The sequence below is a fragment of the Numida meleagris genome, chromosome 1, assembly GCF_002078875.1.
Source record: "Numida meleagris isolate 19003 breed g44 Domestic line chromosome 1, NumMel1.0, whole genome shotgun sequence".
Lineage (NCBI taxonomy): Eukaryota > Metazoa > Chordata > Aves > Galliformes > Numididae > Numida > Numida meleagris.
In genome coordinates this window covers 22,531,279-22,557,109 of record NC_034409.1, presented here as the reverse complement: position 1 = coordinate 22,557,109, position 25,831 = coordinate 22,531,279, and the positions used below count along the sequence as shown (strand labels likewise).

General features: G+C 38.9%; 1 long non-coding RNA gene across 1 annotated transcript; it reads left to right on the top strand.

Annotated features, from left to right (window-relative positions):
- On the top strand, positions 16,520-22,797 carry LOC110392555. The gene is made up of 2 exons (XR_002434475.1): positions 16,520-16,782; positions 17,332-22,797. It is a non-coding gene; the product is annotated as an uncharacterized LOC110392555 (long non-coding RNA).

The following is a 25,831-nucleotide window of genomic DNA, read 5'->3' as shown; positions in this document are numbered from 1 at the left end:
CTTGTTTCTGGAACTCAGGCTCTGTTCTTTCCAGCATATCTTTCACTAAAAATATGGGTCTTTTTGCTAGTCGTATTCAGTGATGAATTTTACAAATTCAAGTTTATCTGTATCATCTATCATACCGTACATATAAGATACTTACTTGTATGGTCCCTGTTGCCATAGTGTTTTCAGCAGAAAAAATTTGGACAGAAGTTCTACTGTTGGGAACATGGGATAATGCAGAAATCACAATAAAACCCTTCTCATTTTCTCTGAAATGTACTCATTCTTTATTGCTGACTAAAGGAATGACAATTCTCTCTTGTCCTCTGAGTAAGCAGCTAGGACTCTGAATACTGAATGGATTACTTAGATTTGAAAGAGACTTTAGTGAATAAAAAGGTATTAAAGCACAGCTTGATGTGACTCCAGGCCAAAAGGAGAGGGAGAATATGATTGCCATATGAGTATTCAGAGTTATATGACCCCTTAGGCAGTGCTAATAGGAAGGAAAATGGGTAGAGCTCTTCCTGTGTATCTGTTGCAGAATAAGAAATGCAAAGGCAGTGAAGCACCTCTCACACAGTGCTGGTTAAAGAATTAAGAGGAGAAGTGCTGTTTGCAATACTGAGCTATCTAATCTAGTTTAACCTCACTGAATCCACTGGTGTGAATGTTGTATTATAACTGTTAGGACTACAATAGCTTCGTTTCTCCCCAGCCTCATTATTGTTCAACAGAGATCTGGTGGGAGGAAATAGGAAGTGAAACAATCCTGTTTTCTTGCTTATTATGTGACACAACTGCTGCTGTACAAGGTTGCTGGCTGGTGGAAAGATTGTCACCGTATTGTTTTCAGTATCCGTTTCAGAGGTTTTTTCTCTCTTGCTGCAAGCATTTTAAAATTAATTTGCAAAAGGCAGTAGGATTCCCTACTCTGAATCTAGTTAAGAAACCTGTGATCAGATTAGAAATGTGATGAGAGGATTTTGTGTGTGTATTTCTCTATCCTGTTTCTTTTATTTCAAAGTTTTGTTTTAAATAATTAATTCCTATTATATAAAATGACTAATTCTCTTCTTTAGTGCAAGGATGGACCATGTGAATATCAAGTTTCCTGCAATGTGGGGCTATGGTTCCCTGAGGGTCTTCATCTGCCAATAATCTTAATTACAGTTTGTTGTAATTGACATCTTATCTATTTCGTCTCCTTCATTTCAGTTAGAAAATCCAAACTCCTGACAAGCTAGCTCTAGTATTTGGTGAATGTGATAATTAAGCAGGAATTGGCAACCGCTTCATAGACAAAATCCTTTTTGCTTTTAATTAAAACCGCATTTAAGCTATTGGCAAGGCATAAAAATAAATCTTAATTGTAACTAGACCTTGTATTGAGCTTATGCGGCAAGGTGTTGATAGCAGGGGGCTTCAGTAGTGACCTCCGTGAGCAGAGTCCCACAGTGCCCCATGTCAGAGCAGAGCAGCGTTCAGAGAGGGAACAACTGCTGCAGGGCAGCTGGGAGAGAGGGGTGAGAAACGAGAGAGGAGTGGCCCTGCAGACGAAGCTTAGGGCAGGAGGAGGGCAGGAAGTGCTCCAGCAGCTCCCTGCAGCCCAGGAGAGGCCCACAGAGGAGCAGGCTGTCCCCTGCAGTCCGTGGGCCCCAGGGGCCGTTGGTGGTAATTGGTGAGTGATCGCCTTGTCCTCATCTCAACCCTGAGCTTTTTTTCCAACAAATTATGTCCCCTGTCCTTCTGAGGAGAAGGAGTGAGAGCAGCGTGGGGGTGCTGAGCTGCCTACTGTTGTGAAACCACCACAGCCGTAAAGCTGTGTCCCAGTATGCAGCTGGTGTATACACATGCCAGCAGAAGGTAGGCTTCCTCTGCTGATTTACATCAATCAGATGAAAATGAGATTTACTGATCTTTTTTTCAGATCTTTCCAGAAAACGGTCTCCTTCCTGAAGGACTCCATGGGAATAAAAAACATCCCTTTAAGATATTTTGGCCTTGATTTAGCCAAATTCTAGAGAAATAGCGAAGGAAAAAATAAGAAGAAGGTGTCATAGAATCATAGAATGGCCTGGGTTGAAAATGACCTCAAAGATCATCGAGTTTCAACACCCCTGCTCAGTGCAGGGTTGCCAGGCACTAGACCAGGCTGCCCAGAGCCACATTCCAGCCTGGCCTTGAACTCCTCCAGGGACGGGGCATCCACAACCTCCTCGGGCAACCTGTTCCAGTGCGTCACCACCCTTTGAGTGAAAAACTTCCTCCTAATATTTAACCTAAACTTCCCCTGTCTCAGTTTAAAACCATTCCCCCTTCTCCTATCGCTATCCACCCTTGTGAACAACCGTCCCACCTCCTGTTTATACGCTCCCTTCAAGGCCACAGTGAGGTCTCCTCGGTGCCTTCTCTTCTCCAAACTAAACAAGCCCAGTTTCCTCAACCTTTCTTCATAGGAGAGGTGCTCCTTGCAAAATAAAATTTGGAAAGAGCACACGAAGGATAGGAGGTCCCTGCAAAACAAGATAAAGCTGAGAAGAAGAGTTTCAATCACAAGGATCTGGTTAAACAAACTTAACTTGCAAGTAAATGGCAGGAGATGCTGGCTTAGCACCCATGTGTAAATCTTGTTTGCTGGACAGAACAAAGAGTGATAGGCTTTACAGGATACAAAGACAGTTGTAGCTGGGCAAAACAACAAACTCTGAATCCAGATTACAAAGTATGTATAGACAAAGGAAATGAAGCGGGGATGAGCTGGTAGGTGAATCGAGACAAATGTGAACCCTGAGTAGGTCAGGAAGTGGGGAAAGAGGGAAGGGCTCACTAGCATTGGGGTACAGGGACAAAAGACGGGCTGTGTCCCCCAGTACTTTGAATGACCCCACAGGGTATGCCCCAGTGGGCTCTCCCTTTATTCAAAAGACTCTCCTCTGTCTCTTTTTGGGATAAAGATGATTGAGCAAGCTTATTGGAGTAAAAATTTTCCTAACAAATAGTTATATTTTTAACCCTTTCAATCTAAAATTGATAGACTATGGACCGCTTAACAACAACAAAAAAGCCTCATTTTAAAGGGGAAAACATTTTGGAACAAAATTGGTAATTATTAGTGATTATAGTTTTACCAATGAAATTTTGACCAATACTCACTTCTGAATTTTCATATGATATCAAATTTTGTTGTGGGGGAAAAAAAAATAGTAGTTGTTTGTTCTCCTTCACAACCGTGTAGAACAGATTTTTCCCCGCCTCAGAAGATTTGTAGAAGAATCCTACTTTCCCCCTCAAAGTTCCTATCCAGCAGGTTCTGTCCTGGCTGCTTTCTGAGCTAGGAAGATCTGCTGTCTTGCCCTGACAGTGTTTCTAAGGATCTGGGGGTACAAAGTAAAGCAATATTAGAAAATCTGGGTTTAGTTATTGAGCTAAACCAACATCTCTTGAGACACAGGTCATGACATGTCTCTCTGTGCTGCTGCATACTCTCATTCTCTACCCCCTCTGTGAAGTATCACCCCAGTAAACTTTCTGTCATGGTGAAATATTTATGCTATTTTAAAATTCTATAGTCTAGAGGAGAAAGTGAACACCACCTTATCTGTCTGCGAGTTTTAGATCATGTACCTTTTAAATTAATGACGCCTTTGTTGTGTCAGGTTCTGCTCAGTTGAGCTTTTGTGCCAATCATTTGGAGCACCATTCTGACTATTGATCTATTACTCCACTTCACTGTAAATTCATGTAAACTAGCACTGAAAATAAAGTTCAAAAATACTCTTTGATATTGCATAGTAGATATTTGTACAGAACCAAAGCAAAGGAAGAGGTGTTTCACCTCATGCCTGCTTAGACCAGAAGTCCTTGCCTAGGGATATTGTGGAAGCTGAAGTTTGACATGACTTAATGGTGAGTCTGTGTTGGTTCATGGAAGAAAAGTTCTATAAATGTTCTGTATGAAGAGAGTTTGCCTTTAGTGAACTAGAAAACTCCTTTTCCTCTATTGAAGTTTGGGAGGCTATTTGCTTATTTTATTGTGTAGTTTTTGCTAGGCATCTGCTTTCACACACTCCTAAATAAAGCTTGTTAGGATAGTTAAGATAGCTTCGTCTGACCCAGGGCAGCCATCTTTATAAACTCATGTTCAGGAAAGGCTGTTTTCACTGCTTTGAGCAAGAGGGCTGTACTTTGGTGTTGTGCCTTAGGATAAGAGTTTTCAGAGTTCAAAGATGCATGTGTTGGTATAATAATTGTCATTTACAGCAATTCCTAATGCTCAGAGAAAGTAAGGTTTCTGATAGACTTCTTTTAATAATGAAATGTAGCTACCAATCCTGATTCTAAAGACCCTACGTTATGAAAAAGCAGAACTAGAAGTGAATTCCTCTCAACTTTAGAAATCCCAGGTACAAGTGACCCTATCTGAATGCTCTCTTTATATTTGATAGAGTGTAGTCAATAGGTAACATAAAAGAGTGTGTATTTCCCTCCAATGACTGTGATGGAAACCGAAGAGCCCTAATTCAGCCTTGGTAATCAACAGGATTTTCAAAGCCTCGAGGCTAGTAAGAAATGCACACAACCAACATCCTCCTGGATGCCTTGTCACTTAGGAAGATAATATAACTGTGAACATCTCCCTTTCTTCCTCATTTCCTTGAGCTTTTATTGCTGAGCATGACCTTATACGATATGTGATTTCCCTTGTGTCAGCAGTGTGCCTCCCCAGCTTCCTGATCATCCCCAGCCTCTTCACTGGGAATGAGGGCAGAGGGAGAAATGGAGAAGGCCTTGATGCGGTCCAAGTACCATTTGGCAGTAGCCAGAACACTGATGTGTTATCAACAGCATTTTATCCACAACGCTGTACAGAGTGCTACCAAGAAAATTAATTCCTTCCCAGCCTGACCCACTGCACCCTAAAATATTAACAATTCAAGATCTCCATTTAGATTAGATTAGATTTATACTATTTTAGATATTTTTCATAAGAAGGAAGCTTGTGTTGAGCATTTTCAATTCTAACTCCTTTTCTAGCCTAAGGAGACCCTTAGCTCCTGTTCCAGAGCCAGTGTGAGAGGTGACATATACATCCTCCCTCACCGAGCTTCCAGCTCAGCACTTCCCAACCTGCCACTGTAGGAAATAGTATTTAGGTAAAGGGATTTTAAAGGAGAGTGGATGCTCCCAAAGAATTATGGAAGAACGATAAAAAAAAGACTCTTGGCAAAATCAAGTGGAATGGTTTCTGTTTCAAAGTTGTGATCACAGAAGCAAAGCTTACATTCAGGCAACTCTAAATGGCTGAAAGTGCCGCAAAGACGGCAAGCTGGAACTTGGTGGTCGTGACTGGCCCAGGGGGAGCTTACAGTTTTTCTCATCAAATGGAGGAGAGAGAAACTTTTTATATAAAGCATGTAGCAACAGGATGAGGGGAAATGGTTTTAAACTGGAAGAGGGTAGATTTAGACTAGATATGAGGACGAAATTCTTTACTGTGAGGGTGGTGAGACACTGGAACAGGTTGCCCGGTGAGGTTGTGGACGCCCTCTCCCTGGAGGCATTCAAAGCCAGGCTGGATGGGGCTTTGAGCAACCTGGTCTAGAGGGAGGTGTCCCTGCCTATAGCAGGGGGGTTGGAACTAGATGATCTTAAAGGTTCTTTCCAACTCAAACCATTCTATGATTCTATGTGGTACATCATCCAGCATCAGTGCCAGTCTTTCAAGATTACACTGAACATCTTCCACAGTGCTGGTGCAGGTTATTCTCCGTGCAAACACAACATCCTCCATACTGTAACGAAGCTGTGGTAAATCACTGCACCAAAATGACTGAGTTATTCTGTGGTAATTTGCACTGATGTTACAGCAGCAAATAAAATCCTACAGATGGCTGAAATAAGGAACGAAAATGGGAAATACACTATTTGGGGGTAGGAATTAAAACAAAGAAGGCTCAGCCACAGCCAGTTTCTGTGGTTACTCCAAGAAGGGATGGATTTCACTTCTTTTCTCAGAAGGAATGGTTGCTTTTCTTCATGAGGGGTAGAGGTGAGAAAAGCAGCAATGCTTCAGGAGGATAAAGGAATTGCAAGCTTGTGCTTAAGAGAAGCTTAAATTTAATCTTCAAGCATATCACTGACTAATGGAAAGTAATGGTAAAGGTGAACAAAATGTAACTGTGCTGCCTCATAACAGTTCAGGTAGTAGAGGGGCTTGTGTCTTGACGTGTTTAGATATATCACTCACGTCCTGCTACTATATATCAATATATGTATGCTCGTGTATTCATCGTATTGAACTGCAGTGAGAAAATCAAATGGCACGAGAAAATATCAAGGGCAGACTGTATCTAATATGAAGCTCAGCAGCTTGTCTCTTGCTCAGGCTGTCCAACAACCTGCAGAGCAAGGCCAAGGCAAGCAGCCACTGTCAGGGAGAGGACCATGCTCCTTCTGTCTTGTGGAGGCTGGCTTGGTCTGCTGAAAAACGGAGACCAGATAAGCCCTCAGGGATAAAGTGTAACATCCCTTCCTACCTCTATTTTTTGTGGTGACATTTCTGAGTATTACTGCAAATAATGATTGTTTTGCATGTAAATGCTTTGTCCCACAATCTGATTCAGAGATGCTTTTAGTGCTAGCTTGATGAGGCTAGCAAAATAAAAGAGGGTCAGTGAGGCAGGGCACAGCAGTCTTTTCAAATGGGAAAATTCTTGCTAGTTTCTACAAATGAAAAACACAGGCTCTGTAGCCATGGAAACATGATGGGCCAAGGATAACTCTGAACTTCTGATGAATTTCTTTTGTTTGGTATAAAACTCTGTTTGGAGGAAGAGATGTAACGTAGATAAGAAGAATAACTGCTTTACTGCCTGTACTTCCTTCCCGTTAGTTCTTGGAATACTTTTGAGAGCTATTATTATTCCATTTTACAGCACAGGAAACAGAGAGCCAAAGAAACAACACCAGTTTTACCAAGGCACACTGCCAGACTAAAACCCAAGTCTTCTCAAGTTAGCCAGAGTTGAATTAACAGAAGGAATGAAAGTGCTTGCAGGTAGTTTTGTGTGTGTTCCAGCAAGTTATGTGAGACATGACATGTACTCCTGCAGAAAGATGCTGCACTCTTGCTCTTTGGCTATATCCATACAACAGCAGATGTACTCATGGATATCTGTCTGAAATAGACATCTGATCTATCCAGTCTCTGGGCTGGTGTTTCGATTTTGTGCCCAAGCTATAGGCTTCAGTCTGTGCCTCAATGGCTCTTTTACCTTTGATGGATATATATATATATATATGTAGATATAGATATACTTGGGCTAACCTGATGTCCCTGCCCTTCTGCAGTCGCACCAGCAACAGCATGGAGATGGAGCTTGAATTTTTCACTCTGCCTATGGCACCCGAAGACGTTATGTAAAATTCATACATGCAAACTTCCAGTGTTGCCTTGGATCTTAAAATCTAAATGCTCACTCAAGCCTAAGGATAAACTCTTCTCCATTGAATTTTGTTGGTTTGAATGATGGCAATTTTTTTTTCAATACAGAATTGACAAGGTAACAGGAACACAGGATAGAGCCTGAGTAAGAAGGGGAGATTTGCAGAAAGCTGGCCAGTCTTGCTGACTTTCAGTTTTCTATTTTATTGTTGTGAAGCAAAAATCTCATCAACATGACAACCAAGGTGTCAGCAGTGAAGATCATATGCTACAATGGCAGTAAAAAAAAAAAAAAAAAAAAAGGAAGAAATGTATTACCTGGAAATATTTGCTAGGAATTTGATCTGCCTCCAGTCTTTGAAAGTACCAGCACTGCAGAGATGTTTTGTTTCAAAATCCATAACAACTGCACTTAAACTGTGAAAAAAATTCTGCCTGTGAAAGAAAATGTTATTTAATGTAAGTGTAGACATCCCCCTCCAAAGCTGAAAGAATCTGTACGTATACATGAAAAGTAAGGGTTCCTGCCATGCATCCACAGATGTGGGATAGGATAAGATAATTAGCAATTAATGATGTGGCAATTATAGAAGTAAACAACAAGCTTAGATTACACAGTAGCCTTTTGGTCAATGAATGAACTAATTTTTCATGCATTCTATTTAGAAATGAGACTTTTTCCTCTGAAATCCCTTTTGATTTTGATCAGAGAAGTGCATACAAAATTCTGTCCCGTGGAGGCATTCATAAAGCCAAAGGGCATATTTACACGCTCACAAAAAACTAAACTCCTTTATAGCCACAGGGAGTACATCACCTCCACTCTGCGGGATTCTTCTGAGGGCCTCGTGCACTAAGGTTGAGCTGCAAAGAAGCTATCTAAACTCTGACAAATCAAATATTGCAATGCTATCAAATTAGAAACCAACTCCATTAGGATAACTCAGGGGGATCAACCTGGGCTACTAGATTCCTTGTCATAGAGCCAGAGAAAATAATTACGTTCTTTTTTTAAAGATGATTATTCACTGATGAGGCATTTAGTTGTCTTAGAAGAATGGTCTACAAAAATGTCCTTCGCAAGGGCAGTGCTCAGAGCTAATCAATAGAGGAATGAGCATAGGCAGTATCTGAATTCCTGTTTCTGCTTAACACAAGCACAAGTTGGGTCTTCTCATGCCTGCATCCATTCGGAGTATTTCTATAGCCTGATGTCAGCAGCACTCTTCTGGGGCATAAATCTTTGAATTCCTTTACATAATCTTGCTTTCTGGATGACAGCCCTTGCCAGAAGCCAACCATACCAACCACTGCCACCTCTGTTTGCTGTGAGGCAGAGATAATGGCTGTGCCTTTTGTAGGACTTGGTGCTGTCAGCAGTGAGTGGTGTCCCCAGCAGATTAAGGTTAGAAGACAAAGGCAAGAGAACTTTCAGAGCCAAAATAGAAGCTTCTGGTGAAGTTTAGATTCTGCTGTAGCTCACTTCGGATCATTTGATCCTAAATAATAAACTGTGCTTTATGGCATTTTAACACTAGTCTGCAGGGTTTTTTTAATTATCTTTGTATTTCATACTTAGGCTCTATGTTTTTTTTACTGCTTTGTCATATTCTCTTGAATTGTTGCTGTTGTTCAAATAGAAAAAATAGAAAAAATCAAATAGAATTTCAAACATTTTTGTCACATGTAACCTTTAAATGGAGATCAGAGGTGTCAGCCCATTTGGATTATGCGTGATGCACTCTGCTTTTCTTTCAGTACTAGTTTCAAACAGCTGGATTCTGCATCTGGGAAGAAACTGAATTATTATTTTTCAAAATTACATATGCCTCTCACACTCTCTTTGAAATGCTAATGGCTACAGAACTGAGAGCTCATTTTCTATTCTGACAAGCAAATGATTAAATCAGCCTCTCTGTCCCTCTTTGGTATCTGTTTGAGTTGCCCAGTAGCCACAAAGCTCTGGCAATTAAATCAGATTTTAGAGGAAATGTCCCATCCTGGGGAAGCTGTCCTTGATACAGACACAATGTGTATTTTTATACAGAAATAATTCTATTGGTTCTGAAGTAATGAACGTAGCAAAATAGGAGGCTGATAAAAATAAAAGATTTAAATTTCTGTAAAGTGAATATTTTCTGTCAGGCACAAAAATGCCAATCTAAATATATATTTCTCAGTATATGTAAGTTACTCCATCCACTCTGATCTAGGACTTCATCTCAGAGGCCATATTTCCTTGGGATATTAAAACTTAACTCCTTTCTAAGATGATTTTCTTGCTTTTGTATAATGTATTGAGTTATGGCAAGAGTTCTTGAAAACAACTTGACCTCTTAATGAGGAACATAGGAAGCAGATGCAAAATTTCAAAGAGAATACTGAAAAATAAGTTTTTTCTTAACTGTTTCTGAGAATATGAGTTCATTTCACCTGTACATTGCCCTATTATTTAAATTCTGAGCATATCTGCAGAAGTAGACTTTGCGAAGTGTACTAGATCAGGGAACTCCCCCTCCTGCAAAGATGCTGCAACGGGAAGGAAGGAACTTCTTTAAAATAATAAGTAGGTCTCTAGTTCCTCTTTACGTTAATTGTTGCTGTCCTTGAAAATGTGAATTCATTGAAAGGCAGTTGCTATAAGTTTAGAAATTATATGGACACATTTCATCAACAAGATATGCGTTTATGTGTAGGAGGTAGGCCAAAAGGGGACAACATGGTGCAATGCAAAGTGTAGGATGGTAAGCATTTTTATGCATTCCTTATAGATTAACAGAATAAGGAGAGTCATGCTTTAGTTTATATGATTAACCATTTGATGGCAAAAGGACAGATTCTTCAGCCACGGCACTGAAAATTTTCTAATGAAATATCTTGCAGGAAGCTTTACAATGCTGTTGACTTAATTTGTGTGAATTCATAGCTTCCTGAAATTCCTCTTCAGTTGTTGTATCTTGCAGCTTTCAAGTGTAAAAATTCTTATGTCTGGAGTACTTATAGACCAACATTTCCCGCTTCCTTCATTTTCCAGTGCCATCACCTAGTTTAGTAAAATTTTCCCAAGTAAAAGGAAAACTTTAAATAAGAGTTCATTTTGTTTGTAGCAGAATCCACAGTTTTGTTAGCCTTAATGATTCCGTCTACTTTTTTAACCCAATCAGGATGTGGCTGATTTTGTCCTCTGTTTCATATAAGCTCTTAACTGTAAATATCAGTAAGGAGATTGTATTTAGCTGATTTGGTTCTGCTTTGTAATTTTGAAACTCCAAAAATATTTATGTAAAAGGAATCAATTTTATAACTTTTTTTTTATTTCAGATCTTGACATTTAGAATTAATCTGGTGTTTAATGCTTTTAGAAAGAGCAGTATTCTAAAGTAACGCGATAACTTCAAAACTTTTGTGATACCATCCATAATCCTGGTCAATTTCATTTTGCTTACAGGGGAAATAAATGAAGTTTCTAATAAAACTCTTGCATTTTTGATTAAATCATAACTAGAGCTACATGAAGATCTACTAATTTCTTCAGAGAAGAGTAGGCAGCATGTATTGTTATATTTATGCAGTACTATGGGTAGAGCACGTACATGAAGGAGAGACATTCTGAAACATCATGGTAATCTGAGACATGACATAATCATTTTGACTATCTGTAATCTCAAACAGAAACAGAAAAGATTTAGAAAGAAATTGTTTCTAGGTGCTCAAAATTTAGTTATCTAATTCTAAGCTAGGTTTCCCAGGCTACCTTAACTATCATCTATTAACTACACAAGCAAATATGCAAACAGAGCAGTTCAGCTTGTTCAAAAAAAAAAAAAAAAAATACTCCTAGTAGAAACCTGATGAGCTGTCAACATGAGGAGCTTCTTTCAATCCCTGGGTTTGAAACAGAGCACAACATCAACTTTGGCTTAAGCATCTGTAACACTATAATGGGATGGAAAGTACTGCAATAACAGCAGGGTGACTAAGTCTTCAGCTACAGCAAATGAGAATTAGCCCAAATGCAGCAGCTGCAGAAATGAAGGAAAAGCACTGCTTACATTTAGAAAACCTCAGGTAGACAGGGATCTCCAGCAAGAGATGCCCTCACTGCTACTGCCAACCCTTAAATGAGGTCTGAGAAGGGGTGGATCCTGGCTCCACCCCTTCTGGTCACTCAGTTGCATTGCTTGCACCTGAACTCACCTGGGTTGGCCCTGCCTTCCCACCAGGTGCTCAATCACTGTTTCAGGCTGTGACTTAGCATTTCCACTACAGCATCTAACTTAGCAATATCACAAATCAGTGAAATGAACTTTTCCCCTATTGAACATAATCAAGAAAATATTTTTTACATCTGGGTCTCTGATACACAGTGCATTCTTGAAATCTAGGTCTTCTAAGGGTTATCTAAGGATCAATGGGGGAATCTCTTTAGTTTTACTCCATGCGTGGTTTAAGTCACCGTTCAATGGAGCTTGTAAATTTAGAACGTATAAAGAATTAAATTGTCAATATATTATGGTCTGTCTGGTACTCCTGTTCTTCATATCTTTGTTCTTTCGCTTATTTTTGAGAAAAACTACTGCCAAACTTTTATCACAGTCATCAAACGCTTTGGGTTGGAAAGAACCTTAAAGATCACCTATTTCTAACCCTCCTGCAACAGGCAGGAACACCTTCCACTATTCTCAGTTGCTCAAAGCCCCATCCAGCTTGGCCTTCAATACTGCCAGGGATGGGGCAATTCTTTCAGCTTTTCCAGGAAGGATGTTTTTCATCATAAAAATGATATTTGTGATATCAAAAAAATTTCCTGTACAAGCTAAGGAAAAACAGTTGACAACTTCAAAGTCTTTGGCATGATGATGATCATATTTGTGTTTATTAGTTTCTATTCATCAAAACATATAGTTCCCATTGAGTCTGAATGGTTTTAAGTTATTGATTCATTTTTAACTTCTCTCCTACTGTTGTTATCTTGGATTATGACACTAAATATATTTTCAAATTAGGAAATTTGAATTGTTATATTTGTAAAAGAAATTGGACCAAAAATGCAATACAGTTCCTTTTGCCTGTTTTCAGTACCTTGGTGTTTTCATGAGAACAAAGGGCATCATCTTGAAAATAGCTACTGGTTTTACTGAGTATCTTGTTTTCCTGTAAACAGGTGTTTGACATCCTTTTCTGAGACGGATAATAAGAAAACTCTGTCCTACATCCCAGTCCTTGATGATCCAAACATAGGCTGTGTGGTAGTAACAGACACCAGCTCTTTCTGTGATGCCATTGTGCCCTGTGAGGATGTACTGTCTGCTAATGAGAGAAAGGGAGGGCAGACTAGAAAATAACTGTAAAAATTCTCACTAGATGCAGAAATTAAATCTCACAGCAAAAAAAATGCATAGAGATCAAGGATCTTGCAAACAATCACATACAAAATCATTACCTTCATAACTGCAGGTTTCTACTTCTGTACTTAAATAGGCAGATACGCGCGACAGTGGCAGATTTAAGATAGGAGCCATAAATAAAGGATAAATCTGAACTAATCTGTCTAGACTTCTTTAGATAGGCGAGAAGACAGATTGTTTTATAAAGTTTCTGATTTCCTGAGATTTTTATAGAAAGAAACGACTTGGGAAGTAATATGCATTAGAGGCATTGATAACATTGTATTGAACTAAAGTCTCATGAATATTCAAAAAAGATCTGGAATGTGTTTTTCACTTGTACAACCTTGGGTTATCTAAAAGCTTGACCCTTAGAGGGAAGTGAATTTGTTTCCTTATATACTACTCTGTAGGAATTTTGCAAGAAATTTAGCAAAATATACTGATAAAGGCTTTGCAAATGAAGCTAGAGATATGAAGATGAGATAGGCTCTGTTTAACTTTAGCACATGCAATAGGAAACTTTCAAGAGCAGAAATAGTAAAGTGTTTAAGCAATGCATGTGATTATGCTGAGAGAAAAAGGATGAAGACCTGACTGGAAATATATTTTTTGAAGACTTTTACCATCAGTTGACTCTTAAGAGTCAAGGCAAAGGTTGTGCATGGTGTCTTTGCAGTCAGTGAAATAAACTGCGCAAAACTAGGCCCTTACCCTAAAGCTAGCTACCCTCACACCCAGATCTCATTTCAGAGAGGGTATTGTTCAGGAAAAAGAACACTTTGAAAGACAAATAACACTTGTTAGTATTTCATGGGAATAACACATCCTTTTTTTTTAGTGATGTAGATAATTTCCTCTCTTATCTCCTTACAAATTTTAGAAGAGTAAAAACTGTAAGCAGCCTGGTAAACTCCCCTGAAAAAAGAATGTCTGCAACACTCCTTTGCTATTTGATTCCTGTGAATTTTGAGTTTTGTTAATCATTAGAAAAGGTTAAGTATGTTTTTGTTACTTAGCAACCATGCCTAGTTATAAGAAGTTTTGCTTAAAATTATATCATGCATTTATCCATGTTTTTCTCTACTCCTGTTCTCGTCAGTGGAATTCAAACTCTAAAAAGTTTGAATGTAGCCAGCCATCTGAACTCATGATCTTTGCTCCTAACTGCAAGGGATATGGAAAATCACAACTAAAATGCACACTAGAACATGGGAGACTACTGTTACCTTACCTACATGACGATTTATTCTTAGCTGGTTTTCAGTTTGCACTGTGATTGCAGAGAAAACCTAAAGCAAATCCCAATGTTATTTTTAGACTTTATTTTATTTATTTTCCTTTTCAGTATTTTGGTTGTGGTGAAGCTTTGTGCTTTATGAGTTTCAACCTAAAACTGGAAGCCCAAGATGAGTATATTTTCTGTATTATTTCTGAAAAAGATTATTAATTTGGGGATTAGTTAAAATATTTGTGCTACTGGGTTCAGCTTGTTTTCCTGTATATTTTAGCTTCAGGCAAATATTTAACCTAATGCAACATGAACTGCAATGCTTGCGCACCCAAAAGGTTACCTGTTTTTACTAGCTGTGTCAGCTGCTGTTATAGAGGATGTTACTTCTTTCTGAAATCTTTGTTTTGCTTACTCATTTTACAATATGAAATTGACATCCTAGCTTAGGTGAAATCAATGGGAACTGATATATATTTTATTCTGTAAGTATTTTATGTATGTATTTTATTCTGTAAGTGAAAAAAAAAAGAAGGAAATCGCAAAAACAAAAAGCATAGCTTGAAAATACAAAATGATAAAGTAGCCAAAAGTAGCCAGCCATCGCAGCTGCTAAGCTGTTGTCTCTTCCTGGAAGCTGTGGAGCACAGCATGCATGTGAACAACAAACTGTCGAGGCCTCTGGCTGTTCAGGAGCTCTGTTCTCAGGGGCTGGTAGGTCAGAAGTTACCTCCAAGTTGGCAGTTCTCGTTATTTGTCCTTTTTTTAACAGCAGTGGTGTTCAGTAATGATTGTCAATGCAGAGTTGTACAAGCTGTTGCAAAGGAACTGTGAAAGAGATGCTTATTTTGGAATTTTTACTGTACTGACAACACAATTTCTTCTCAAAGCAGTGAGGTGAGCCTGAAGAAATCCTGGGAGCTAAGAAGCACTAGTGTTTAAGCGCTCTGGTATGTACACTGGGTATTGGTCTATACTGGAAAGGAAGATGAATTTTCAGACTCTCGGGCAGCCAACAGGATATGGATTATTAGGGCTAACAAACGATCCTCTTTCAAACCCCTGTACAAACCTGGAAAGCTTTGGAACAGTGAGTTTATATTCACGTGATGAGGAATATAAAGAAAGGTAGAACTAGAAGGACAAGAAGAACTTTTTTGCCAAACACCTTTTACTTGCCTTTCTTTGGGAGGTTTCTGTTCATTTCCAGTCTTCTATAAATAGCAAATGCAACTGCCTGAGCCTGGCATCATGGGAAGCAATGGTGAAAATCAACAAATTGTGGTGTAAACAGAGAAGAAGAGTATATCTTGGCCTCTATCCAAGGCCTTGAGGAACCTAGTTCTGGCTCTAACAATTGTGTCTTCCATCTTCCAGTGGTATCCTGAGGTGCATGAAAAAAGAGCATGGCCAGCAGGGGGAGGGAGGTCATCCTCCTGCTCTGCCCTGGAGCGCTGTGTGTGGTTCTGGGTTCCTCAGTTCAAGAAAGACAGGGAAGTTCTAGAGGGGGTCCATCAGAGGGCCCTGAAGATTATGAGAGGCTTGGAGCATCTCCCTTTGTGAGTCCTGGGGCTGCTCAGCCTGCAGAAGAGAAAGCTAAGAGGGGATCTTATCGTGCTTATAAATATTGGAAGGACGGGAGTGAAGTGGATGAGGCCATGCTCTTTTCATTAGTGCCCAGTGATAGGACAAAGGGCAATGGGTACAAACTGGAACACAGGAAGTTCCAACTGAACATGAGAAAAAACTTCTTTACTGTGAGGGTGACAGAGCACTGGCACAGCCTGCCCACAGAGGTTGTGGGGTCTTCTCTGGAGATATTCAAAACGTGCCTGACTGCTTTCCTGTGCAACCTGCTTTAGGGAACCTGCTTTAGCAGGGAGTTGGACTAGATGATCTCCAGAGATCCCTTCCAACCTCTACAATTCTGTGATTCTGTGATTCCTACTCTAGAAATGGCTTCTAACTCTCCACCCCACCTTTTCTTCAGGGCAAAGGTTGTTTGATGTTTTTTTCAAAGGGAAACCTCCTAGATGATGCTCCATATGCAGCACTTTGAAGCAGCAGCCTCCAAAAGATTACAAGCACAGGGCACCCAACCTCCTGCCTGCCTCTGAGCCATTGTCACTTTGCCAGCAGTCTGCAGAGATGTTGCTAGCATGCAAGGCTGCTTGCTTTGTGGGGGCATGCTCTCTGCAGCTATGTGCTGTAGGATATCAGCTGCCCTGCATTTATTCTCCATATTGCAAGTGGGAGATTCTCGCTTAATTCCAGGAGTGATGCACAGGTATGTTCCCACTAAGGTGCTAATCTGCAACATAAACCATCCTGGTTTGTCCACAGTTTTTTTAAATTATTATTCCAAATTAATTGATGTGAGTTTGGGGTTATTCATGTGGTCATATTTTTCTTTTAAAAAAAAAAAATCATAAAAATCATGTCATCAAAATAATTTTCTAGATTTCATAACCAGATTAAATACATTTTCCAGAGTTCCAAGATTTACTTTCAGAAACAGCAACTGACATTTCCTTAAAAAAATAAAAAGGGGAGAGGAGAAAGAAAACCATCCCTGAGCTGACAGAATGCAACAGTAGGAGGCAAGCATTCAGCTGGCAGTTACTTACTTCCTGGCATACAATTTTAATTAAGGAGTCAGCATGTCTGCTACACAAGCACACAGGAGGCAGTAACTAAAAATGACTGGGAAAATGTCCATGGATAAAAAGGTAGGAGAAAGAAACAATGACACTATATTTCAGAAGGCTAATTGAATATGTTCATCCCTACTTTTCACCAGATAAGACCTATTACCAAAGGAAAAGCAAGCACAAATTGCTATTTCACAGAATGCCCAGAAATACCTATTTTGTAGTGTATAGTCAGACTCACTTATTGATCCAAGATGACTGAAAGACAGCATCTCTATTTTGCTGGTTTTTTTTCAGTTAGGTCTGCAGTTGTACCCGTTTTCACACTTGCGCAGTGAGGTTTTGTCTTTCTTTTTATGCTAGGCACATTGCATTTAGAGCAATTATACCTTTCACAAATCAGTTAAATTGCCCAGTGTATAAGAAGCAGAAGTGACCTGCTCAGGAGTTGTTTTGAAGTATCAATTCTTATTTTTAAGCCTAAATCAGGCCAATTTTCCTTACACCATAGCTGCAGCAATCACCTAGCCAAGCAAGACAGCAAGGAGATTACTTGAAATCATTTCTAATAATTTTTCATAAATACTTTTTCTCCTCTTGTATGATGAGTTTTTCTTCTTTTCACAGAGCCAGTCTTCAGGACATAGAGGCTGAATCATATCCTGTACTTCCAACAACCGTTATTAATCACACAAATATCTTTCCAAAGAAGTACTGCAAGATCCTTCATTGAAATCTCATTGTTGGCTGTTGCTTTCTCCACTGGCAAATACTCAGATGAAGCACTGAGAAATGAAAAGGAGGGAGTTCATACACACCTGCCTTGCTCTATATCCATATATGTCAATCTGAAAGGGCTGGGACTAAAAATAATTGGTGAAAGAAAAGCAAATTAATATGATATGACTTAAAATTAGGGCTCTGAGTTCTGGGGAGAAAAGAACTGGTCAGCTAATCTCAGACTTTCTGTCTTTGTGTCACTTCCACTTATTAAGAGTTTTTCGGCTGACAGGTATGCAATTTATGCTTATATTTGAATAAAAAATTGTAGGGTGAATGTTAGAGAAGTACAATGAATTCAGATGACTGAATCAAAAGTTCTTTCAACTTTTTTGTTTGTTTCTATTAGTGCCTTTGAGTAGGCTCATTATGGGTTGAAAAATTATTTCTGAGAAAATGTATGTGACTTAGGATGAAGGACTGTAAAATCAGTCACGAATACCTTTATTCTGTTGAGTTGCTTTCACGAATCAAAACAGATGGAACTGTTCAGAAGAAGTTTGGACCACAAGAGCTGCATGAGGCTGTACATGGTCTGTGTGTTCACTCTCTCCATAGTGCCAGAGACCAGATCAAAAAGGCTAATGTCAACACTTAAGATTTTGATGTCTTGCTTGCATGAACAAAATTCATGAGAGTATTTTCTTTCTTTTTTTTTTTGTCTTAAGTTAACCTATTTTCTCTTACTGAGCAGAAGAGAAAATATCTTAGTTGTTTTTTTTTTCATAACCCTGCACAATTCAGACACTGATAGAACAGCCTGAAGATCTTTGTAATTTGAACCTACTGACAATGATCACTTCAGGAGCCTAAGCTCTTTGAAAATTGCCATAGTTTACTGACTGACAGTTGCTTCTCCTATCTGTCTTAAACTGCAAAATGCCCTAAAGGAATTGCAGAAAGGGAAGCATGAAGACTGAGTGATAAGCTCTGTATCACTGCAGAATTGCCAGGAGAGTATTTATAGCCAAAAAAGGAGAAGTTAATAACCAGTAGCTATCAGGCTACTCATATTCGCTCCCAGACCACAACCATGACTGTCAGTACCAATGGGTCATTGTCTGTACAACCTCTGCAACCTGCTGGTCCATGAGGGAAACTTTGGGTTGATGACATTTGCCACCAGGTTTAATGAGCTGATGTTTCTTGGTTCTTTGTAATAAATAACTTGGTGCACTATTTTGAAGCAGGCTAATTCTTCAGCCATCTCACTGCTAAATAAGCTTTTGCCAGTCTCTCTCCCTTTGCTCTGGAAGGAGCCACTTCAGAGGTTGGAGGTACGAAGTCAAATGAACCTTCTGGGGAACTTTCCTCCTCTGCTTTTCTGAAATGCTTTCTAATTCACTAGGCAAGTGAATTAGTTGTAACACCTACACCGTAGCTGGCTGAAATGTAGTGAGAATTTAGTGTAGAAAAAATCTTCACTCAGTTTCAATACCAGACTTTCAAATCTCTCAACTCCTACTTCAGCCTGTAATTTTGATTGATGAATCTCATATTTTGATTTCCTTTGAACAGTGACCATGGCTTCCAAGGGGAAGTATTTACCTTGTACACGTAAAGAAGGGGCCAATGTTCAAAAGCAACTACAGAACTGTTCTTAATCAACTCAGCTGAAACCAGCAGCATGCCTTAGTCTGTCTATATAATTGCACATGAAGACATGAAAAAAAATTTTAGATGAAATAAAGCTGCCTTCAGGCAGTTTTACTTTGCAATGTAAGAGGAGATTCAACTGATTGCTATATTGCAGACAGCATGGTTCCTTGCTGCATGGCAGGGATAATACGTATTTTCATATGGATGGGCTGATCTTGATTAATTTATTTGTGATTGAAATCTCATGTAGGGCTCTGGAGACATCAGAACTGTTACTGCCAGGCCAGGCCACAACATGGTTACCTAAGCATGTGCTCAAACGTATGATCATTCACCGCATCAAATCAGTAGCTGCTCAGAGATAATGGTTCTTGCTGCAGAGGGCAGCAGGAGGAAGCTCAGGCCTTGTAGGGCTGTGATGAGGGCAGAGGAGAGGATATGTCCACCTCTCAAACAAAGTGTGCAGAGAGAAAAGAGGGGAAAGAAAAAAGAGCCTGGAGAAGAGCTCCCAATAGTGTATTCCTATGCATATTGATTTTTTCTTTAGAACACATCCACAGCATTTATGAAAACATGGAAAATGCTCCTCGGCAAACATTAGCCACTTTCTGGAATTTTCTAATGGAAAGGAGTCTGGGCTTTCAAATTTATAAAATGTAATGTCAGTGTGAAAGAGCCATTTCTTTCCCTTTGAAATCCAGTTAAAAAAAGTACCACCCTCGTCTCCAATTTGAATCTGCAAGAATGCCCCTTTGGGGGATATTCCATGATTTTACATGAATTCCTCTGTTTATTTCAAATTGCTTTCTTGAAACCCCTACTATGAAATGTAGTGGGTGGAGGTAGAGAAACATGCAGCAGGGCATATCTGCCTCTAGCTCCAGATAATTAAATATTTAAATATCAATTCAGGGTGGAGTGTTGTTGTTTTTTTATTATTAAGTATATTATTTGTACTAAGTGTGCAAGCATCCCAGAGGCTGGCCAAGAACAGAAGCAAGATTAAAACACACAAGAGAGACAGCAAACGAAATAAATAGGAAAACAGGAGAATAAGTGCCTCTGGACATCATTTTACATTTTTTAGATAAGTTTTGGAAACATATTAACTCATTTTCCCCCATACTTATGTAGCTGCAGTCTCTGTGATGGTGTGGAAAGCAAAAACAGCTGAGTGACATAGCCTTGGAGTTTAAAAATGTTACCAATACTACTGAAAGAGAACATATCATTTTACAGGTACCTGTTGGGTGGCTTTTTTTTAAAGCATTCATCCTGTCTGGCAGCTGGCTCTCCTACAGCATAGGTAAAATTTAAAAGAACAAATACCATGCTCTTCAAAGTAAACCTATTCATTATAAACTGTGAGGAAAACACTTGGATAGGTTCTCAAATATGATGAATAAATTAAGTTACTCTTGGGTATGTCTAATTTATGTTATCTGTAAACTTGAATGGTACAACTGTAGCACTAAAAGCTCAATAGACTTTATCTTGTCTGGTATCACTGGCATCTGTCCAGTAAAGCACTCACACATGGCTTAATTTTAAGGACACGATGCCCTGGTTTCAAGCTGTAGTACCCAGAAGCATATTGGAATAATTCAGTGATAAGCATTTTGAAAAGCCTTGCGACAAATACAAACCTGCTGCTTCTTAAAGACACCTATAAGTAGTTGACTCAAATATGTTATTTTACCAGTATGTGTTGAAGATACAGCTAGAATATTCCTTTTCTTTCTAGCTTTTTTTCCCTAGTGCTAAGCACATTTAGCAGAATTGTTTTCAGTTTAACATTGAGATAAATAATAATTCACTTCTTTTGAATCTGTATTTTATAAAGAGAACAGGATAAAATGGAAGGCTAATGTGCATTTCTGAGATGTCAGTTTTTCCTTGCTGTTCTTGCTGAAATATAGCCACATCTTGTCAAATTAGGATTCCTGGAGATTCTGTCTGTGAATACATGTTTAATTCTTTCACCTTGTTATGAACATATTATTAGACTTTCATATCTGTCATTTACTTACCACAAATGCCAGCAGTTGCTTTTCCTCCCCCAGCTTTCTCTTTTTTTTTGGTAAAAGGATATTTTGCTCCTCCAGCTTGAATATAAACGACTAGAATAACAACAAAAATGCATCCTGTCGCAGCATTTGAATTTATGTCCAGCAAAACTCATGATTTAGAACATCTTCCTTTATCTTAACACAGAACAATGGAAGAGCCATGCCTTTCCCATGATTAATAAGGGTTGTGAGTGTTAAGTGTATTGAAGGATAAACTCCTGTCTCTAAAATCTGAGAGGGCAGGCAAGACATTTTTTTTTTTATTAGAAATCACCTTTTGGCCTTAAATTGTACCTTAACAGTACTTCCACTCAGAGGCTGACCAAGTAGCACAAGCTTAAATTCTAGGAAAGCAATCATCCTTCCTGTTACACAAAGTCACTGCTTTGTTACAAAATGAAACTGTTCATTTAAACTGTTTTCTGTGGATAAACTGCATTTATTCACAAAAGTCTTAGTTAGTCACTTATGAGACCTTTTTGGATGGTCATTTTTGCAACGGCCAATTTCATTTGGTACCTTGTCTTCAAGAGTTGTTTCAGGAAGACAGTATCTTCAGTAAGTCGTAACTCTTTTTTGATCTCCACATGCTAGCAATTTGGTGTGTGAGGATTTGTCCTGATACCAGCTGGCATGGCTGAGAGTCACATGAATGGGGAAGCAGTGATGACCAAATTAGCTGTTATGAGGACTACTGGAAATTTGGAATTACGGACTGCATGGCATTTGTGTATAATGTAGCACTCCTGCCTTGGAGACATTTGAACAAGATGGGTCAAATCCCAAACCAGCCTCTGGAGGGATGTCTGCATAATTGCTTCCTTCTTTGTGCATGTGTATGAACATCGCCTTCAAAATAAAGGAAGTGTGATAGTACAGAGCAGCGGTTTGTTTTTATGAAGAAAAAGAAATGCTTGCAAAATGAACTAGCTAGGAAAGCCATCCAGCAGAGAAGCTTACAGAATTGCTTGTTTTAGTTGCTAAGTGGGGATTTGAGGTTTTGTTCATCTATGGTGTGCTTCTGAAAAGCTTCCACACTCCACCCTGAAGTTGGATGCACTTCATAATGCTGGACAATGATGCGATGTACCACTTTGTATTACCCAGATAGGGGAGAATTTGTATTTTGCATACAGATTTAACAAAAAAGATGCACAGGTTTCAACATACCACGTACCTTCTTATGAGGTTCATAAATCTCCATTTTCTTTGACTTTTGTCCTTGATCCAACAAAAATATTAATTCTAATCCTAATAATAATGAGCAATTTATTTTCACTGCCAGCAATCTTCATAGAAGAGAGTGGGTTTTTCCTGTTATCTTCAGTAGCATTGATACAGACCGAAAACAAATGATACAGGAAGGCTGAGCTTGTGGTTAGCATGAGACAGTATCAAAACAATGAAGGGAAGCCCATGCCTCTTACCTTTCAGCTGGTACACTAAACTTCTGCAATTGAATGCTTTCAGTGAAAGCTGGGCGATGAGTGCCATGCTGCTAAATGAATTTAATTTATTAATGGGTCACAAACATGTTAAACAATTTCTGATGTGAATACAATTATAGCTGATTAGGTGATGTTGCATAGGCTACTGGACCACGATTAGCTGAGGAAATGCTAATTAAAACTGAACTAAAAAAGTTTGTCTATGTTTATTTAGTCTCATCTTTCTTGTGTTTTTATAACTGCTGCTTGCAGTGCAATTAAAGGTATAAGCCATTAATCAATTCAAGGTCAAATTGTACAACCTTTCTTAAAAATAAGAGGGAAATGAGCTAACAGAATTGGAAATATCAGCAAGGCAAAGCACAAGGACCCTAATAGATTTACTGACCTTTTTTCTTCAGATGGGTTAGTAGTCATTATAATGCTGCCAATGTTTCATTAAATAATTTAGATGCCATTGCTTGCTTCATGGAGGCACTTCATCAGGGTTCCAAGAAGCCAGCAAAGCATGGATAAATATTGCAACTCCTCAAAAATAAAATAGACAAAATTGTTGCTCCCTTGCTTCTATATTACTTTTAAGTTGCTGTGGTTTAACCTGGCAGGCAGCTTAGCACCACACAGTTGTTCACTCACCCCACGCCCAGTGGGGAGGGCCAGAGAACAGAAGGGAGGAAAAAAAACCCAAACAACTAGAACTAGAGGGCTGAGATAAAAACTGTTTACTAATACAGAAAAGGAAGAGGAAAATAAGATAACAGTAATGAACAAGTGATGGAGAAGCAATTGCTCACCATGTGTTGACCAACACCCAACCAGTCCCTGAGCAGCAGCTGCTCGCCTGGCAGCTCCCCAAGGAGGTTTTAAGGTTTTTTTGGCATGGTGTTATCTGGTATGGAATAGCCCTTTGGCCAGTTTAGGTCAGCTGTCTTGATTCTGTCTCACCCATCTCTTTGTGCCTCCTCAGGCCCCTCCGTGGCAGGACAGTACAAGAAGATGAAACATCCCTGGCTCTGTCCAGCTCTGCTCAGCAACATTGGTTGTGTTATCAATGTTGTTCTTCTTCTGAAGCCACAACATAGCATCATACCAGACATGATGAAGGAAAAATCAGCTTTGTCCCAGCTAAAACCAGGACATATGTTTTTGCTCACCTGCTTTAAAGAAGTTCCACCATGCTCTCTAATTAATTCAAAAATTATGTGCATTCTGAAGAAAAACGTGAAGCAGGGAAAAGCCCATCTATGTGTAACTTCATTCTGAGAATGTTTCTTGTATTTTCTTTTTAGCAAAATTCCTTTAGCATTGTTGTCTCAATGAGGAAGAAACTCTCAAAGCCATAGCTTAACCAATATGGTTGCTATATGTGAAGTAAAAGAAACAAAACAAAACTAAGCAGAATGGGTAGAATTTCACGTAAAAAGACTTTCTAAACTTTAGAGAGTAATTTCTATTTTCAGGTAAACTGAGCAGAAGTACCTTCTGTTTCCTTTGAACAACTAGTGACAAATCACATCTATTTCATTGCTGTGTGCGTTTGAAGCTCCTAGGAGCAGCAGTGGTGTATCCTAGGTATATCCTCAATATTTCTTTAAGGCTTTGAGCTCCCTTGGCTTTTGTAATATCAGGGTATAGGAGTTTAGATCTCTGATAGCCCTATAATTCTGCTGCCTGACATGCACAGAGCCACCAAGGTGAGCAGAAGCCATGGGCTAGGACTACTCACTGTTAGCTACCTGCTTACTGGCACTTGCCTGCTCCAAACCTTTCCCAACCGATATTCAAAATGCATTACAAGTAGCAAAGGATATAAGACAAAAAAATCATTTAACACATTGGAAGGAATCTAAAGAAAGCATGGGACATAATTACATGGAAAGAGGAGCAATTAGTGATGACACTGAGAAGATGAAATCCTCAGTCATTTTACTTTTGTTTTAATTTCGATGCAAAAGGCCAATTGTGACCTGATGCTCAATAGACTGAAATTATTAAGGACGAAAGAATGATTGATTTAATGTTTAGTTAGACAAGATGTCCTCAGATCAGTGACAACTGTTTAAATTTGCCCCTTTAAGTACTTAAGGAATTTATGCAAAAGAATTTCTGAATAATTACCACTTGTTTGTGAGACCTTATAGCAGTTGATGAGGTCTATCAAGAGTAAAGAAAGATCAATCTAATATGTCAAATTCACTCTGATATCCAGAAAGCTACCAAAACATATAATTAAATAATCAATGTTAAATATTTAGAGGATAATTCGACAAGAAACAGCCAGCACTAATTTGTCAAGAGCAAGGCATGTCAAAGAAGTCAATTTCCTTCCCTGATGACTTGGTGGCTTTGAGTGGTTGAGAAGCAATAAAAGTAATATATCTTGGTTTTGGAAAGGCTTTGGTTCCAATAAATCCTCCCTCAAAATTAGGGAGCTACAACCTACAAGAAAAGAGTATGGTGTGGGCATGCATCTCCGTGCAAAGTCCGCACACATAAAGCAGTGGTTGCTTGCTAAAAATGTGGCAGCATGTATCCAGTAAGTTACCTTGGAGTAACTTGATGCCAGTAGATTTATTTATTCTCTGATTTAGTTCACATATAAGGAAATGCTATAAAAAAATCTGATAATAACAGGAATGTTTTATGAGTTGCAGTCTCTTTGGGGACGATTATAATTCATGTGATAAACGCTCAACAATTTAAAAAAAAAAGAAAGATTGATTTAGTTAAGGTAAATGCAGAGTACTCTATTTAGGAAGGCAAATCCAATTGTGCAAATAAGAAATGAAGACTTCTTAACTGCTTCTTAACTGGGCAGCAAGTTTAAAGTCAATGTCTTTGGATCAGAAACAGATTGAGATAATTCTCCAAAAAGAAGAAAGAAAATCTTCATTTTGACATTCATGAACAGAAATTTGAGGTCTAAAGAAATTATTGCATTGTAGTCAGAATTGCTGGGGCCTTAGCCAGACTTACCTGCTACATTTGCCTATGTTATTGGTTCTATGGTGGATTTACGTAGATACTCACCTCTGTGGGCACCCCTGTGAGGGGTGATTTTACCAAAAAGTGTCAAGAACATGACAAAAAATGATAAAATGTTTAGAAAATGTTTACTGTATGGTTAAAAAAACTCACCAAAAACAAAACAAACAAATAAACAAAATTCCTAAGGTTATTTATCAATGCAAAATGGCCAACCATTGAAAAACCCACCAGCTATTGAGAGTT